General features: G+C 38.4%; 1 long non-coding RNA gene across 9 annotated transcripts in view; it reads right to left on the bottom strand.

Moving 5' to 3' along the window:
* Positions 1-13251, bottom strand: part of LOC308476619 — a 235273-nt gene that overhangs the window by 22795 nt on the left and 199227 nt on the right. For all 9 annotated transcript variants that reach the window (XR_013985997.1, XR_013985998.1, XR_013985999.1 and 6 more), the window contains one exon: positions 11466-11529. This is a non-coding gene — a long non-coding RNA (uncharacterized lncRNA). The remainder of the gene's footprint in view (positions 1-11465; positions 11530-13251) is intronic.

Raw genomic sequence — 13251 nt, 5'->3', positions numbered from 1 at the left:
GATAATTTTGACCACCCAGGTTGAGCAGGACATAGGCTTTTCTATACTTTAGTTTATAAGAAGAGCTACAGTCGTATTCCCCCCACCAGGCATTTATTTTCTATATTATTCTGTAAAATATTTGTTTCTTTTTAAAAAATTGTTGCCTCATTTTCTTCAGAAACCTAATTTGTATTTTAGTTGTAGCTATGGTAACAGAAACAGTAGAAAATATAATAAAAGAAAACATATGCTTCCTCATAAATGAAAATTAAATAATTTGTTATAAAATGTAGCTGAAATACAAAGCCACCCACTACTATAAAACTCCCTGCTAAAAGGAGACTTCTTGGATATAAATATTAAGGAAAGACAGGACTTAATTAAGTTAATTGTATGGGAAAATATAGTATATAAACATTATATTTTTAGAAAGTGCAACTTATTCATATCATCCCCACAAAAAACCATAAATTTATAAATCATACTCTCTAACCAAAGGCACCTCAGGCAATACAGTGGTACCTCGGGTTACATACGCTTCAGGTTACATATGCTTCAGGTTACAGACTCCGCTAACCTAGAAATAGTACCTCTGGTTAAGAACTTTGCTTCAGGATGAGAACAGAAATTGTGTAGCGGCGGCGCAGTGGCAGCAGGAGGCCCCATTAGCTAAAGTGGTGCTTCAGGTTAAGAACAGTTTCAGGTTAAGAACGGACCTCCGGAACAAATTAAGTTCTTAACCCGAGGTACCACTGTATAAAGGTTTTGGCAAAAACTGTACAGTATTATCAATATAGGGTGAATGGGGGAATAACCCTCTCAAATTTCTCTCTGCCGTGATGAATGGCACAAATTTGACAATAAGATGACCACTATCTTACATTGATGGCCTGTTTCATCAATGTTTTGGTCCAAGTCCCAATAAGGTATATAGGTGGGGGGGCGGTGCCTGTGCCTGAGTAATTCTCATTGGTTCAACAGAGTCTCTCTGCCCCCAGGTGCAAATACGGGCAATATAACAGGCCATGATGGATAATGGAAGGTTTGTGTGGCCCTCCCAAATCCCAGCCCAGACCTTCTCTGTTTGGGGCAAGCATGAGTAGCTTGCATTGCACAGAGAGGGAGAGTGGCCTGGGAAGACATATGGGAAGCATACACAAACTTCCCACTCCCATCATTGCCTATCATTCCTAGTGCTGGGTAAGGAAGGAGAAACTGTGCTCTGTTGAGTGGGGGTGCTTGAGGAATTTGATTTATGTTAACTCCAGTGGGAACTGACTTGAACTGCATCTCTTGGACTAATGTTTGGAACCAAACATAATTATCCATCAGATTTCACACTATTTTACAATACAGTTTTCAGGTCAACATTTAAGAATGCATATTTTAGGATAAATTACGTTTAGAAATACAGTGGTACCTCTGGTTACATATTTAATTTGTTCTGGAGGTCCGTTCTTAACCTGAAACTGTTCTTAACCTGAAGCACCACTTTAGCTAATGGGCCTCCCGCTGCCGCCGCGCTGCCGCCGCACGATTTCTGTTCTCATCCTGAAGCAAAGTTCTTAACCCGAGGTACTATTTCTGGGTTAGTGGAGTCTGTAACCTGAAGCGTATGTAACCTGAAGCGTATGTAACCCGAGGTACTATTTCTGGGTTAGTGGAGTCTGTAACCTGAAGCGTATGTAACCTGAAGCGTATGTAACCCAAGGTACCACTGTATGTACATTGAGATAAAATGTCATTTAGGTATGCATATTGTGATAAAATACAGTGAACTATGTGGAACTTACTACAGTTGTCACTCAGCCATAACATGACACCTGTTGACTGAACTTTATTTTTACATGAAGTTTTGTGCTCTTAAAAAAAAAAAAAAATAACCCTGCCAAAGCAGCTTATGTTTGAACACATTCACTGTTCAGATATATTTCCTGTTAAACTATATAAACTAAATACTGGCATCCAAAACATCTTAAAATAATGCACTTGGCATTACAATTCTGAGGCAGAATGAGGTGACAAAATATGGATACCACTTTGAATATCCACACACATCCAAAACTCCCTGAAAACAGAAGAGTGGAGATAATGCGAGTAAGTTAGAGAGAAAGACTGAAGTCTGGCCCTTAGCCTATTCTGCTTGTTTTCAACTGCAGGGACTTTATCACATAAAGGGAAATTGGAAAATGGCATCCCATCACTGGTGGTTAATACTGGTACAGCCCACTCTACTGTTTCAGCATTCTAACACCCCGATACCTCTATTCCACTTACCTTTCCTTTTTCAGAATGTTCTTTGGTGTCATAAAACAAGTCTTGCCTTGCCTTATACTGCAGCAGTTAGAGCTGTTCCATAGATTCAGGCAATCCTGGGATTGTTTGGCCACAGATAAAAGTATCATCAGATAATAACCTGCCCTTGAAAATACGTTAAACTAGAGATGGGGAATCTATGACCCCCTGGGTGTTACTGGATTTCAACTCTCATCAGCCCCAACCTGCATGATCAAGAGTAATGGATGATGGGAGTTGTAGTCCAACAACATCTGGAGGACCACATATTCCTTATGCCTGCCCTGCCTTAAACATAAAACTGAAACAGACAATATATCCCCTAGCTTTTAAAGAGGGTAAATTGTGGATATGTGCTAGACTGGACTGCACTCCTTTAAAGATGATACATCATTCTATTTAGATAACAAAAGGGGCTGTAAACACACTTATACTGAAACAACAGAGAACCATGCTCAATAGTGTGCCCCAGCTGCTTTGCACTGTTCCAGTGATTATATAAAAACATTTTATGTAGCTATTCTAAAACTGTTTATGACTGATCTGTGTCACTAGAGCAAGCAGTCAATGGTAACTAAGCCACGCTAGCAAAATTGACCCAAGACTTTTAACCAAATAGCAGCATTTATGAATGCAAGGAGAGAGGGGAATTCAAAGCAAACTGCATAGACTTGAGTTTTAATGGGAACTAACTCTTGATCAAATAACTCAGTTCACAGGACTGCAGCTATCTTGAAAGAAGTGAAGTTTGAACTGGTGAACTAGATGGATCACTTCATTCTATGCTTCTGAATACTTTTAGAAATGCATTTTGGGCTTCTTATTCAAATGCATTTGTAAGTGAGCTTCCAACATAAGATTAGAATATCAGAATTGGGAGATACCTGAAATGTCATCTACTTCAATCTCTTGCTGATGCCAAAACACACTACTATAGCAACCCTGATATGTGACCATCCAAGCACCTGTCTAATGAATGAGAAGCCCACACTTTCTGGGTAGTCTGTTCCACAGTTGAGCAGCTTATACCATCAGGAAATTCTTTCTAATGTTAGAACAACAGAAAACAGATTTCCACAAACTTCTAAAATATCTAAATACCATATTGCCGCTTAACCAACATTTCTCCAGGCTAAACATAACCCAACTTCTTCCATTTTCCCTCAGTGGCCTTTGCTTCCCAGCTGCTCACGATATTTGTTGCCCTCTTCTGGAGACATTTCAATTTATCAGTATCCTTCTTAAACTGCATCGCCCAGAACATGGTACTTAATTCTTCTAGGGTATTAGCTAGCCCACACTATTTGCTGTCATCTTTGAATTTTAGGAACACCCACTCTACCCTTTCATCTAACTCCTTTGAACAGATGTTGAACAATCCTAAGCCAAGGGCAGAACCCCGCAGCACTCCACTTGTCACTTTTCTCCAGGCTTTTGATAAGCATTTGTGTACTGTCTATCAGGCAACTATAACCCTACCTAACAGTAGCACTGTCTAGCCTACATTTTGCAGCTTGGAAAGAAGAATATCTTAGGGGCATGTAAACAGCTTTGCTGAAGCCTTCTTCAAATGAGAACATTGGTCCATGGATTCTAGATTAGCCTATGGGTAAGTGAATGCTGATTTGTATAAATTCACATTGCTTAGTGCTATCACTGCTCACTAGCAAACATGTTTGAGCATGTACAATACAGACAATATTGAGAATATCAAGTTTACAGCAATCCAGGCAGCATCAAAGAGCAACTTCAAACTTTCAAGAAAACACAATAGAGCAGGCTTCCTCAACCTCAGTCCTCCAGATGTTTTGAGACTACAATTCCCATCATCCCTGACCAGCTAGCTAGGGATCATGGGAGTTGTAGGCCAAAAACATCTGGAGGGCTAAGGTTGAGGAAGCCTGCAATAGAGTCTTCCTAGGAATGTATGATTTGGGGATGTAGGCAGAGGATCTCATGTCTAATAAAATTTTCTGACCATTCTGCTTACCTTCCATGGTACCTAGGCATGGTGGCCCCCTGGTTTGCCAGCAGCAGCCTTTCCTGGTCGCTGGAAATTTTTGAATTTAAATTAAAAAAAAATTGTCATGAGTGGTTGTTGATTCACATGGCAGGCTCATGGAGCTTGGGCACACAATACATATATTAAAAATAATCTCACATCTGCTTATAGACTTATGTGACATGTGTCATTGTTGCTAATGTGGAAGAGACTGCACATTCTAGGGACTCATACATATTATAGGGCAATTTAGAAGAAGCCACAGTTAGGTGCTTCCAGACTTGAGTGGTTCATTGCTTTTCTGCTTCAAGCTGCTTCCACACCTACAGCTGAATTGTCAGACCTTCTTTCCCAGCCATGAAAGTGGGATGATTTTTAATCAGGACAATCCTGTAGATCAAATCCTGACCACCCCTCCCCCATGACTGTCTTAAAAAGATGTAAAGAAAGACAATCATACTCAAATGGGGGCAGTTTAAGAAAAGGAATCAATTCCTATAAGAGAAACAGTACAATAGTGTCTGGAAATGGCTAGAACATCATATATAAGCCATTCAGCTATTGCTATTCAGCACAACCTTCACACAAAAAGCTATGGGGCAGCTAAGCTGTAGTATACTGTAAGTAGTATCTTCATCTGTGTAGTTGTTCCATGGTTTGTTTTTGTTTTAAGTTGGCTCTTAAACTCTAAAAAAGAAAGGAAAGGAAAGGAAAGGAAAGGAAAGGAAAGGAAAGGAAAGGAAAGGGAAAAGATGGGGAAAAGACCTTTTGCTAATGATGTCATGTAGATGTGAGCAAATGAAAAGGGGCAATTTCACAATAAATTCCATTGCGGAAGCTCACTTCTCAGTTGTGAAAACAAATCAAAACCTATGCATGTGAAAAGCAGGCGTGTCAGGAACAAAAATCACTGACCACTTTTCTTCTTCATGTGCTAGTTTTCCATATGCAGGGAAGTTTTGAGGCACAGAAGCATTCAAGTATCAACACACACACACACACACACACCACCCCACACAGCTACATTCATGGGAAAACTCTCACCATATAATTCTCTAAATATTTGAAATGGATCTTAGGAAGCATGTGGGAAAAAATGAGAACAGAATGAGAATGTATTGGGTTGGTGGTTAAATTATGGTTACCAGACGTCGCCATTTCCCGGGGACAGTCCCCAGATTTACAAATCTGTCCCCGGACAAAAAGTAGGGAATGAACGTTGCGTGATTGGTTCAACGGCACAAGACACACCATATGGGGACTTCCGGCGAGGCAAAATGGTGGGCGCCATGGCAGCAAGCAGCTCCTGAAGCCAGCCAGAGCCAACTGCGCTACTAGGCTGGCTTCAGGCTGTTGAGACTGCCACTGCCACTGTCGCGGGGGAACCGGGGATGCCCGGTGCACCAACTGGGAGAACCGCTCTCTCACACACACCCCGCGACCCAAATCGAGCTGGGAGTGAATGTGCCCAACCACCCACCCAGCAGCACTCTGGGGCCAGTAAAACCCCCGAAGCTGATGCAGGGAGGAGAAGAGGAGAAGGAGAAGGAAGAGGAAGGAGAAAAAAGAGGGGAGCCCTGACCTTGATGCACCGCTGAGGAGAGGTAGGAGAGCACCGGGAGGGCAAGGACACGTGCCTGAGCCCAGGCTCGACCCGAGCCTACTCCATGGCAGCTAGCGCTCCAAGAGAGCAGGTCGGGGCCCAGAGGAAGGCCACGTAACAGAGGAGACCACAGAAGGGAAGATATTACTTCTTAATTTTTTTTAAAAAAACAACTTTTTAAATAACTTTTTTTCTCTTTTCAAAAAAAAAAGTGTCCCCAGATTCTTTGGGAAAAAAATCTGGTAACCTTAGGTTAAATAGAACACAGACTCCGCATCCTCTCAGCTGTATGCCAGGCAATGTTGTAAAATGTAGTAAAAAACTGAGCAGGGAAATGATTAGCAAAGTCTTGAGTCTCTGAGAAAGAAGAGCTTCCCCTACTCTTTAAATGACAGCCAAGTAATCAACAAGGGAACTTTAGTTTAGAAGACAGCAGAGCCCTGTGCAGACATTCTAGGTGTGTAGGTAGGTCAGGATTGTGCCCAATGGTCCTGATCCCATGCCATGCCCTACATCCATGCTGATACCCTTCCTGACATATGTGTGTACACTCAAACATGTGGTCCATGCCCAGGGTGTAGATCATGCATTTGGAGCTCATGTATGTATATGCTTAGGCCCCTTTGCAGACAGGTCCTTAAGCATATGATGGTTTGGTGCAGGAAAGAAGTATGGCCAGTGAGCATGATCACACCCACCACCATTTATGCAGCCTGCACATTTAGAACATCTGCACAAGGACCACATTGTGAAGTGAAGGAACTCAGGAGTATGGACTATTCTTAGCTGATACAATGGGAATTTTAACATTTGTTATCGCATTAGTTGAAGAGACTAGAAAAGACAAAACAGAAAAGCAACATATTACAGCTTGGATTGGTGAGCCATCTTCTGTTTAATTTTGCCAAAAGTCAGCAAGAGCAGAGGTCAAATTAAGTCCAGGATGTCACCTTTTCTATTTTTGTATCTTTTATATTTGTGCAATATCTTTTTATATTTAGCTCAAACAGGGACCAGCATGAAAAGCAGCAATGTGAAAATATTTTTGAAAATCAGGTAATACATGCTCACTTAAACCAGTGAGGACAAAGGATTACAACATTCAGCATTCAGATCCCCATTCACTCAGTTATTCTGTCCTGCAAGTCCCCAGCTGCTACTTCCACAAAAAGAAGTAGTCTCATATGATGTCATCCATAGCTGGGCTCTGACAGCTGAGACTCCAGGTGAGGTATTGAATACTTCAGGTTCCCTCAAGAAAACCTGCAATGTCTTGCAAATTCTCAACTAAAAACTTACATTTTAGCCATGCCCCCCTACAGAAGGAGAAAGGATTTAAACTGCAGTTGGAAGTGGTACAATCTAACAACAGAAACATCATGTGGGTGATCTTAGCTTGGCTCCAAGACTTTTGACTAGCTAAAGAATAATTTGCAGTGTTCAGATGTTCTTCCAGCCATGTGGGATCCCCTTGAGCAATACCCAAGTGGTTCAGAGACAATTTAAATTATGCAACTATGTGGGCTGAGGAGCGGAGATCACATGGCTTCCTCAATGCCAATTTTGTAGGAAAGACAAAGAATAATCACTCCGGCCCATATGCCGTAGAACTGGCATTGGGGAACCCATGTGACTGTTACTATAGATCACATAGTTGAGTCATTTAAATAATCTCCCAGTTAGGGGTGGGAAAAAATTTCATTCGGTCCACATTTTTCAGGAACTGACCTAGTTTGCAATTTCAGGGTGAATACATGGATTGGAACTTAATTATCCCTTAGATTTCACGCTTCTCAGAATTTTCTGCCGCAGTTCTTGACTTTTAAAATTGTATCAATATGTATAAGAAGATGTGTTTGGAAATGCATACACTGAGATAAACTGCACACCCACACAGACACACATACACATATAGATAAAATACACTTTTAATTACATTTCTTGCATTGTTGCTTTTTTTAACACCCCCCCCCCCAGATTAATATAAATAAACATATACAAAATAAATGCAGACCAGCAATGGCTGATCTGTCCAGTCCTACTCCCATCCATGTGAAAAAAAGCTTGTGAGAATATCTAAAGGGCACCTGTCACACTAATTCATCAGAGAAGCTGTAACTTGTGTAAGCAGACATACACATGATCTAGTCTCATATTAAATCATTATTTTTTGTTAAGTATTGCTCTAGAGTTAGCTACATCAAATTTAAACTATTTCAGATAAGTCTTATGAGGAAAAACGGCAGAGATAAATATTTGTCATTTTCTGTATGTAGCGATTAAGTCAGATTTTCCAGCTTTGCTGCTGATATAATTAAAGTAGCCATCATTCTTTCTCAAATATCTGTGATGTGCAGTCACAGTCCATTAGGAGAACATGTTAGCATAGTTCCTAATACGCTGTAAATGAAATAACCATGTAATAAGGAGTATGTGAGCATCAATAAAGCTTCAGAGTGATTACTCCATATACATTTACTACACAGAGTTCACTTTATTAGATTAAAAAGATGATGAATTCCTCGATGGTTCAAGTGTGCTCCAAGGAAAGCTAGAAGGTTGTACAGTTAACTCCCAGGGTGTAACTCTAAACCATACAACCTACTACCTCAACCCGGATGCACACAGCTTCCAATGTCTTCTTCTGATCTTCTGCATCTCTTTCAAATATGGCAGACACTTACCATTAATCAGTTTCCATCATGTTTAATATGAACATGGAAGGATCACTGAGGAGTTTGCTTCTGTCCTGTTGATATTGTGTGTGCTTCCACAGAATTAGCAACCCTCTTTCAAATCATGAGAGCATACTGAACATCCATGTGAGTTTCCCCAGTACATATCAAGCAAATGCATTTAAATTGTTTCACCCTTAAGTAATGTTTTTGAGGCCATTCACGTTACAGAGAAAAGTGGTGCTTGCCACAAGTATCCCATGGTGAACACCATTATAGTGAGGGTATAGCTAAACCATACCACACCGTTAGAGCACATGTTTGGCATGCAGAAGATTCCAGATGCTATTCCTGGTATTTCCTTGTGCTTTTTTTTTTTTTAAGGAATAAGTGGCATGTCTATTAGCCAATTACTTCCCTCAGTATTTGTTTACGTGTGAGCAAACAATTCAAACTTTATGGTTCTCAGACTTTACTGGGAACACGCACAGAGATATGCTGTGAACATCTCTTTACTATATTGTGCAAAATGACCCTTATTTTCTGAGTTTATAAATCCTACTGGGATTTAAGCACTTGGAAGTATTTGCAGGGTTGAGGCCAACTGCCACAACCTGGAGCCCTGTACACACATGGTTTCTTGTTACCAGCTATGGCAGGGGTGCCCAAACATTTTTCAAAGAGGGCCAGATTTGATGAAATGAACATGCGTGAGGGCCGACCAAAGTTGTTGAGCTTTTTTACAATTTTACCCCTAAGTTGTTGAGCTGTTTTTAGGATTTTACCCCAGGACATATACTGCCATGGGGGCCAGATTAAACGGACTTTGGACATGCCTGAGCTATGGAATAGTCAATCCAATATTCCTGGGCAACTTCAACTTCCATAGATGACAATCAGAAAGCCAAATAGTCTTTTGAGTTCTCCCTTGGCAGATCAAAGCCACTGCTTTTAATTGTTGCCCATTTTCCATACTCTTTTCTGGAAATGTATTGTGAATTTAAATGTATTCTGCTTTGAAGAGATAAAAACACAAAACAGAAAAATAGTAAGATAGAACATTTCTCCCTCATATGTTCGATGATGACAATGCTAAAACCAAAATATAAATTTGAAAAAAGGAACATCCATTCTCTTTGACAATAGTTGCTCAAAAACCAGTCTTTTTTTTACCCAAGTTGTGACTTGTTATATATATATTTGGGTCAGATCACCAGACTGACACAGACCCATAGAAGCGAGCTTGTGCAGTACACTTCACCACAAGATCGGATCTACGGGTTTATGCTAATTGGCATCATCTTTCAGATTAAGCAGTGTGGGAGCAAGTTAGAACAAATCATTTATGTTGACAAACAACAACTTCCAAATGCACATTAAGGGAAAGATAAGAAACAGTTTGAATGTTCAAAAACTATGCAAAACAGATACAAAGTTATATGGTAGCAAATTCAAGTGGGTTTTGAGCTATCAAAATAACAGCACCTCAAATTTCGTAAACCAAATAGGGGGAGGGAGGGAAACTATGCAGATTTAATACAATTCCTGATGAATGAACGATGTGTTACAAACAATGAAAATCCAGCTACTGAATCTAAAAAGACATCATGTCCAAGAATAAAAATTTATCTGCTCCAAGTAAAAGTACCAGCATACTGCAAACTCTGTATTATTTGTGTAGAGTATATTTACTCAAAATTTCATAAATGTTTACCCAAACAATAATGACAAATGTAAAAAATTCTCCTCTTTTGGCTATTAATAAATTATCCTAGTTTTTATTGAATCAAGTTATGAGGCCTTCTGCCACATCTGGAAGCAGCCTTTCTGAAGTATCAACAGGTTCTCTGACAATCGAATCCTATCCATGTCTACTTTGAAGTAAGTTCCACTGAATTAATGGGGTTCAATCCTTGGTAAATAGATTGCATCCTGAAGGAATTATCCTCCAAGTGTCTTTCATAAACATAAACACCATTATTTTAACTAAAAAAAACCTACGTAGCATAGATATATTTTAGGACAGAGGTGCTAAATACTTTTTTTAAAAAAATAAATAGCACCATCTACACTAAACACATAGCTTTAAGTCAATGTCTTTCATTGATTAATTCAAATACTAGCTGTATGGGTATTAATCAATCAAAATGTTGTTTTCTTTAGCATTAATGCTTACGAATCAGGTTCAAAATGTGTTTATTCATTGGTAATTTAATAAGAAAAGTGTTCTAGCACTAAATGTTTAGAATGACCCAAATGTCAGTGCTTGGATATATTGTCGTTTGGGGGCAAGTAACTTGCATCTAAGTTTTGGACATTGCAGGCCAGTAACTGAAGTTATTTGGCATTTTAGTCATTATTCAACAGAAATTCTATTTATATTTCCCACTTCAGAAATGAGCATCTAGTAACAATAATGCTTTTAAAATATTTGTAACTTAATCCAAATAATTAATTCATCTTCCAGAAATGTTTATCCTTAAATTCTTAAAATTGTATTTTAAACAGCATAATTATGAATATGGAGATCAGCTTTGCATTTATTTTAGGGGAGTGCCATGGAAAAGTTTGACCAGACATTTACCATACCATACAGATGAGTGTGGAATATATGCTGGATCCCCCAAAGTCCATTCTATATCACACCTGTTGTTAGTTTAATTACATTAATTCTGCAATTCTAACTTGTTTCCCTTCACTGATTAATACTCTCTCTGTGGTAAATTCAAGATATTTGAAAGGAAAACAACAAGGAACAGAAAAGCCAGTTGAACTGCACTTTTTTCAGTAATCATATCAATATTCAAGAGGTATTATTCAATTAAAATGAAATGCTAATTGTTAAAAATGCTTTAAGAACGTGATTCAAATATGAAAATAGTCACATATGTGTTTAACATTGTATTACCTTCATTCAGTTCTTACGTGATCCAGTTCTTCGGTTTTCTTTTCCATTTTAATTTTTCACAGCCCTATAACAAAATGAAGAAACACAACATTAAAATGTTCTACAATACAATCCATTTTAAAAGGTCTCTTGATCATGATATTATGCACAAAGAAATGTGTGCTCCTGATGAGACCATATAAAGTTAATTTATTAGACAAAAGTAAGAAAAAAGCACACTTATTTAAAATATGTAAATATATAGAAGCTTGTCTGATACAAACAAGCAAAGAGGGACAAAATAGATTTGCATGTTTAATAAAATGAAAAAGTGCGACTTGAGTAGGAAGATACAAGTGCAATCCTAAGCATGTTTACTCTTACTTTCATGAAAGTTGCATAGGATTGCAGCCTAAAACTATAAAACTTTTAAATGCAGTGATTTATCTGTTCACATAAGCAATAACTTCTTAGTCTACACAATAATTACTTTTCCATTACAGCACGGAGATCTACTGGCATATTTATTTTAATTCCAATATGCAATTCTTTTACTATAACAGCTAGGGGAAAAATATATAATCTAGCTAATTAATGCTTCAGTGTAAATCCTAGTTAAGGACTTATATTTGTCAAATGTGAATTATCCTCCCTTGGCAGTTTCTCACTGTTCTTTGTTTTTTTCTCTACTCCTTGCAAAGTTCAAAACAGCATGTTAGAATCCACATTTGACATCATGCCACAAACTGTTAGAAATATTTACCCTTCATGTCCCTAGCATGTGTAACCTGCACAACAGACAACAATCACTTTTACACAAATCATTTCAAAATATTTAATCTAAGTTATAATTCATAGTTGGAGCTGCTTTTTTAAAGACACAAAACAAAACTTAGAAGTATGGAAAGGGTTACAAACATTGCCCATTGATGTGCACAATTATTTTCCAGTGTTCCAACTTAAATTATTTCTGATTAGAAATATGAAAGCTGTACAGCAACGGAACAGTTTAAAGGAAACTGATTTGCTGAGGCGGCATTATCCTTTAATGCCACGAGTAACTGTGCATAGCTTCTTTGTAAACAAATATTGAATGCGTGGCCTCACATTTTTGTCCACCTAACTATTTTTGGACAAGTGCTCCATTACCAAACATCCAAAAATAGACATTGTTACTAACTGAAAACCAGACTTGCAATATGAAAGTTATAATAACACGCCTTTCATTTCTGTCCTTATGCCACTGAATTCTTCATAATGCAGTTAGACTGAAATAGTGATAAACTTTTATAGGCATTAGAAGAATTATATTATTGTTTCAAAGCACTGATGAGAGGGCAGACCCATTGTACCAGTTTTGTGAAGCAGGAATAAAAAAATTACCCTGCGTTCTTTTGCAGCAGCAGTCTATATACCTGAAGGCATATAGAGATTATAGTCAACATTTATCTTGAATAGCCATAAGACAAGATGACTTTGCACTACTTCAGCACTTAGCTAAGATTAAACGTGGCCCAAAGTTAATCATAACATTCTCGAGCCTCTGTTTACTTTTGTATTTTTAGCAGTACTCAGACATGACTGAAACAAAAAGATCTTTTCAGCAGTGTGATTGGTCAAGAACGTTAAAGTGAATAAGACAAGGATTTCGGCTTCAAAACGAAAGGAAAACAAATTAACAATATCTGCTATACCTGTTTCAAAAGGTGCTTTATCACTCATTGCAACCTATTGATGCAACAAAAACACATTTTTAATGAATCGAACATCTCAGCTGATTTAGTTACGTCCTAAGAATCCCTAAGAC

The sequence above is a fragment of the Podarcis pityusensis genome, assembly GCF_964106645.2.
Source record: "Podarcis pityusensis genome assembly, chromosome: 4".
Classification (NCBI taxonomy): domain Eukaryota; kingdom Metazoa; phylum Chordata; class Lepidosauria; order Squamata; family Lacertidae; genus Podarcis; species Podarcis pityusensis.
Note: the sequence above shows the minus strand (reverse complement) of the source record. Positions and strands in the feature narration are given on the sequence as shown.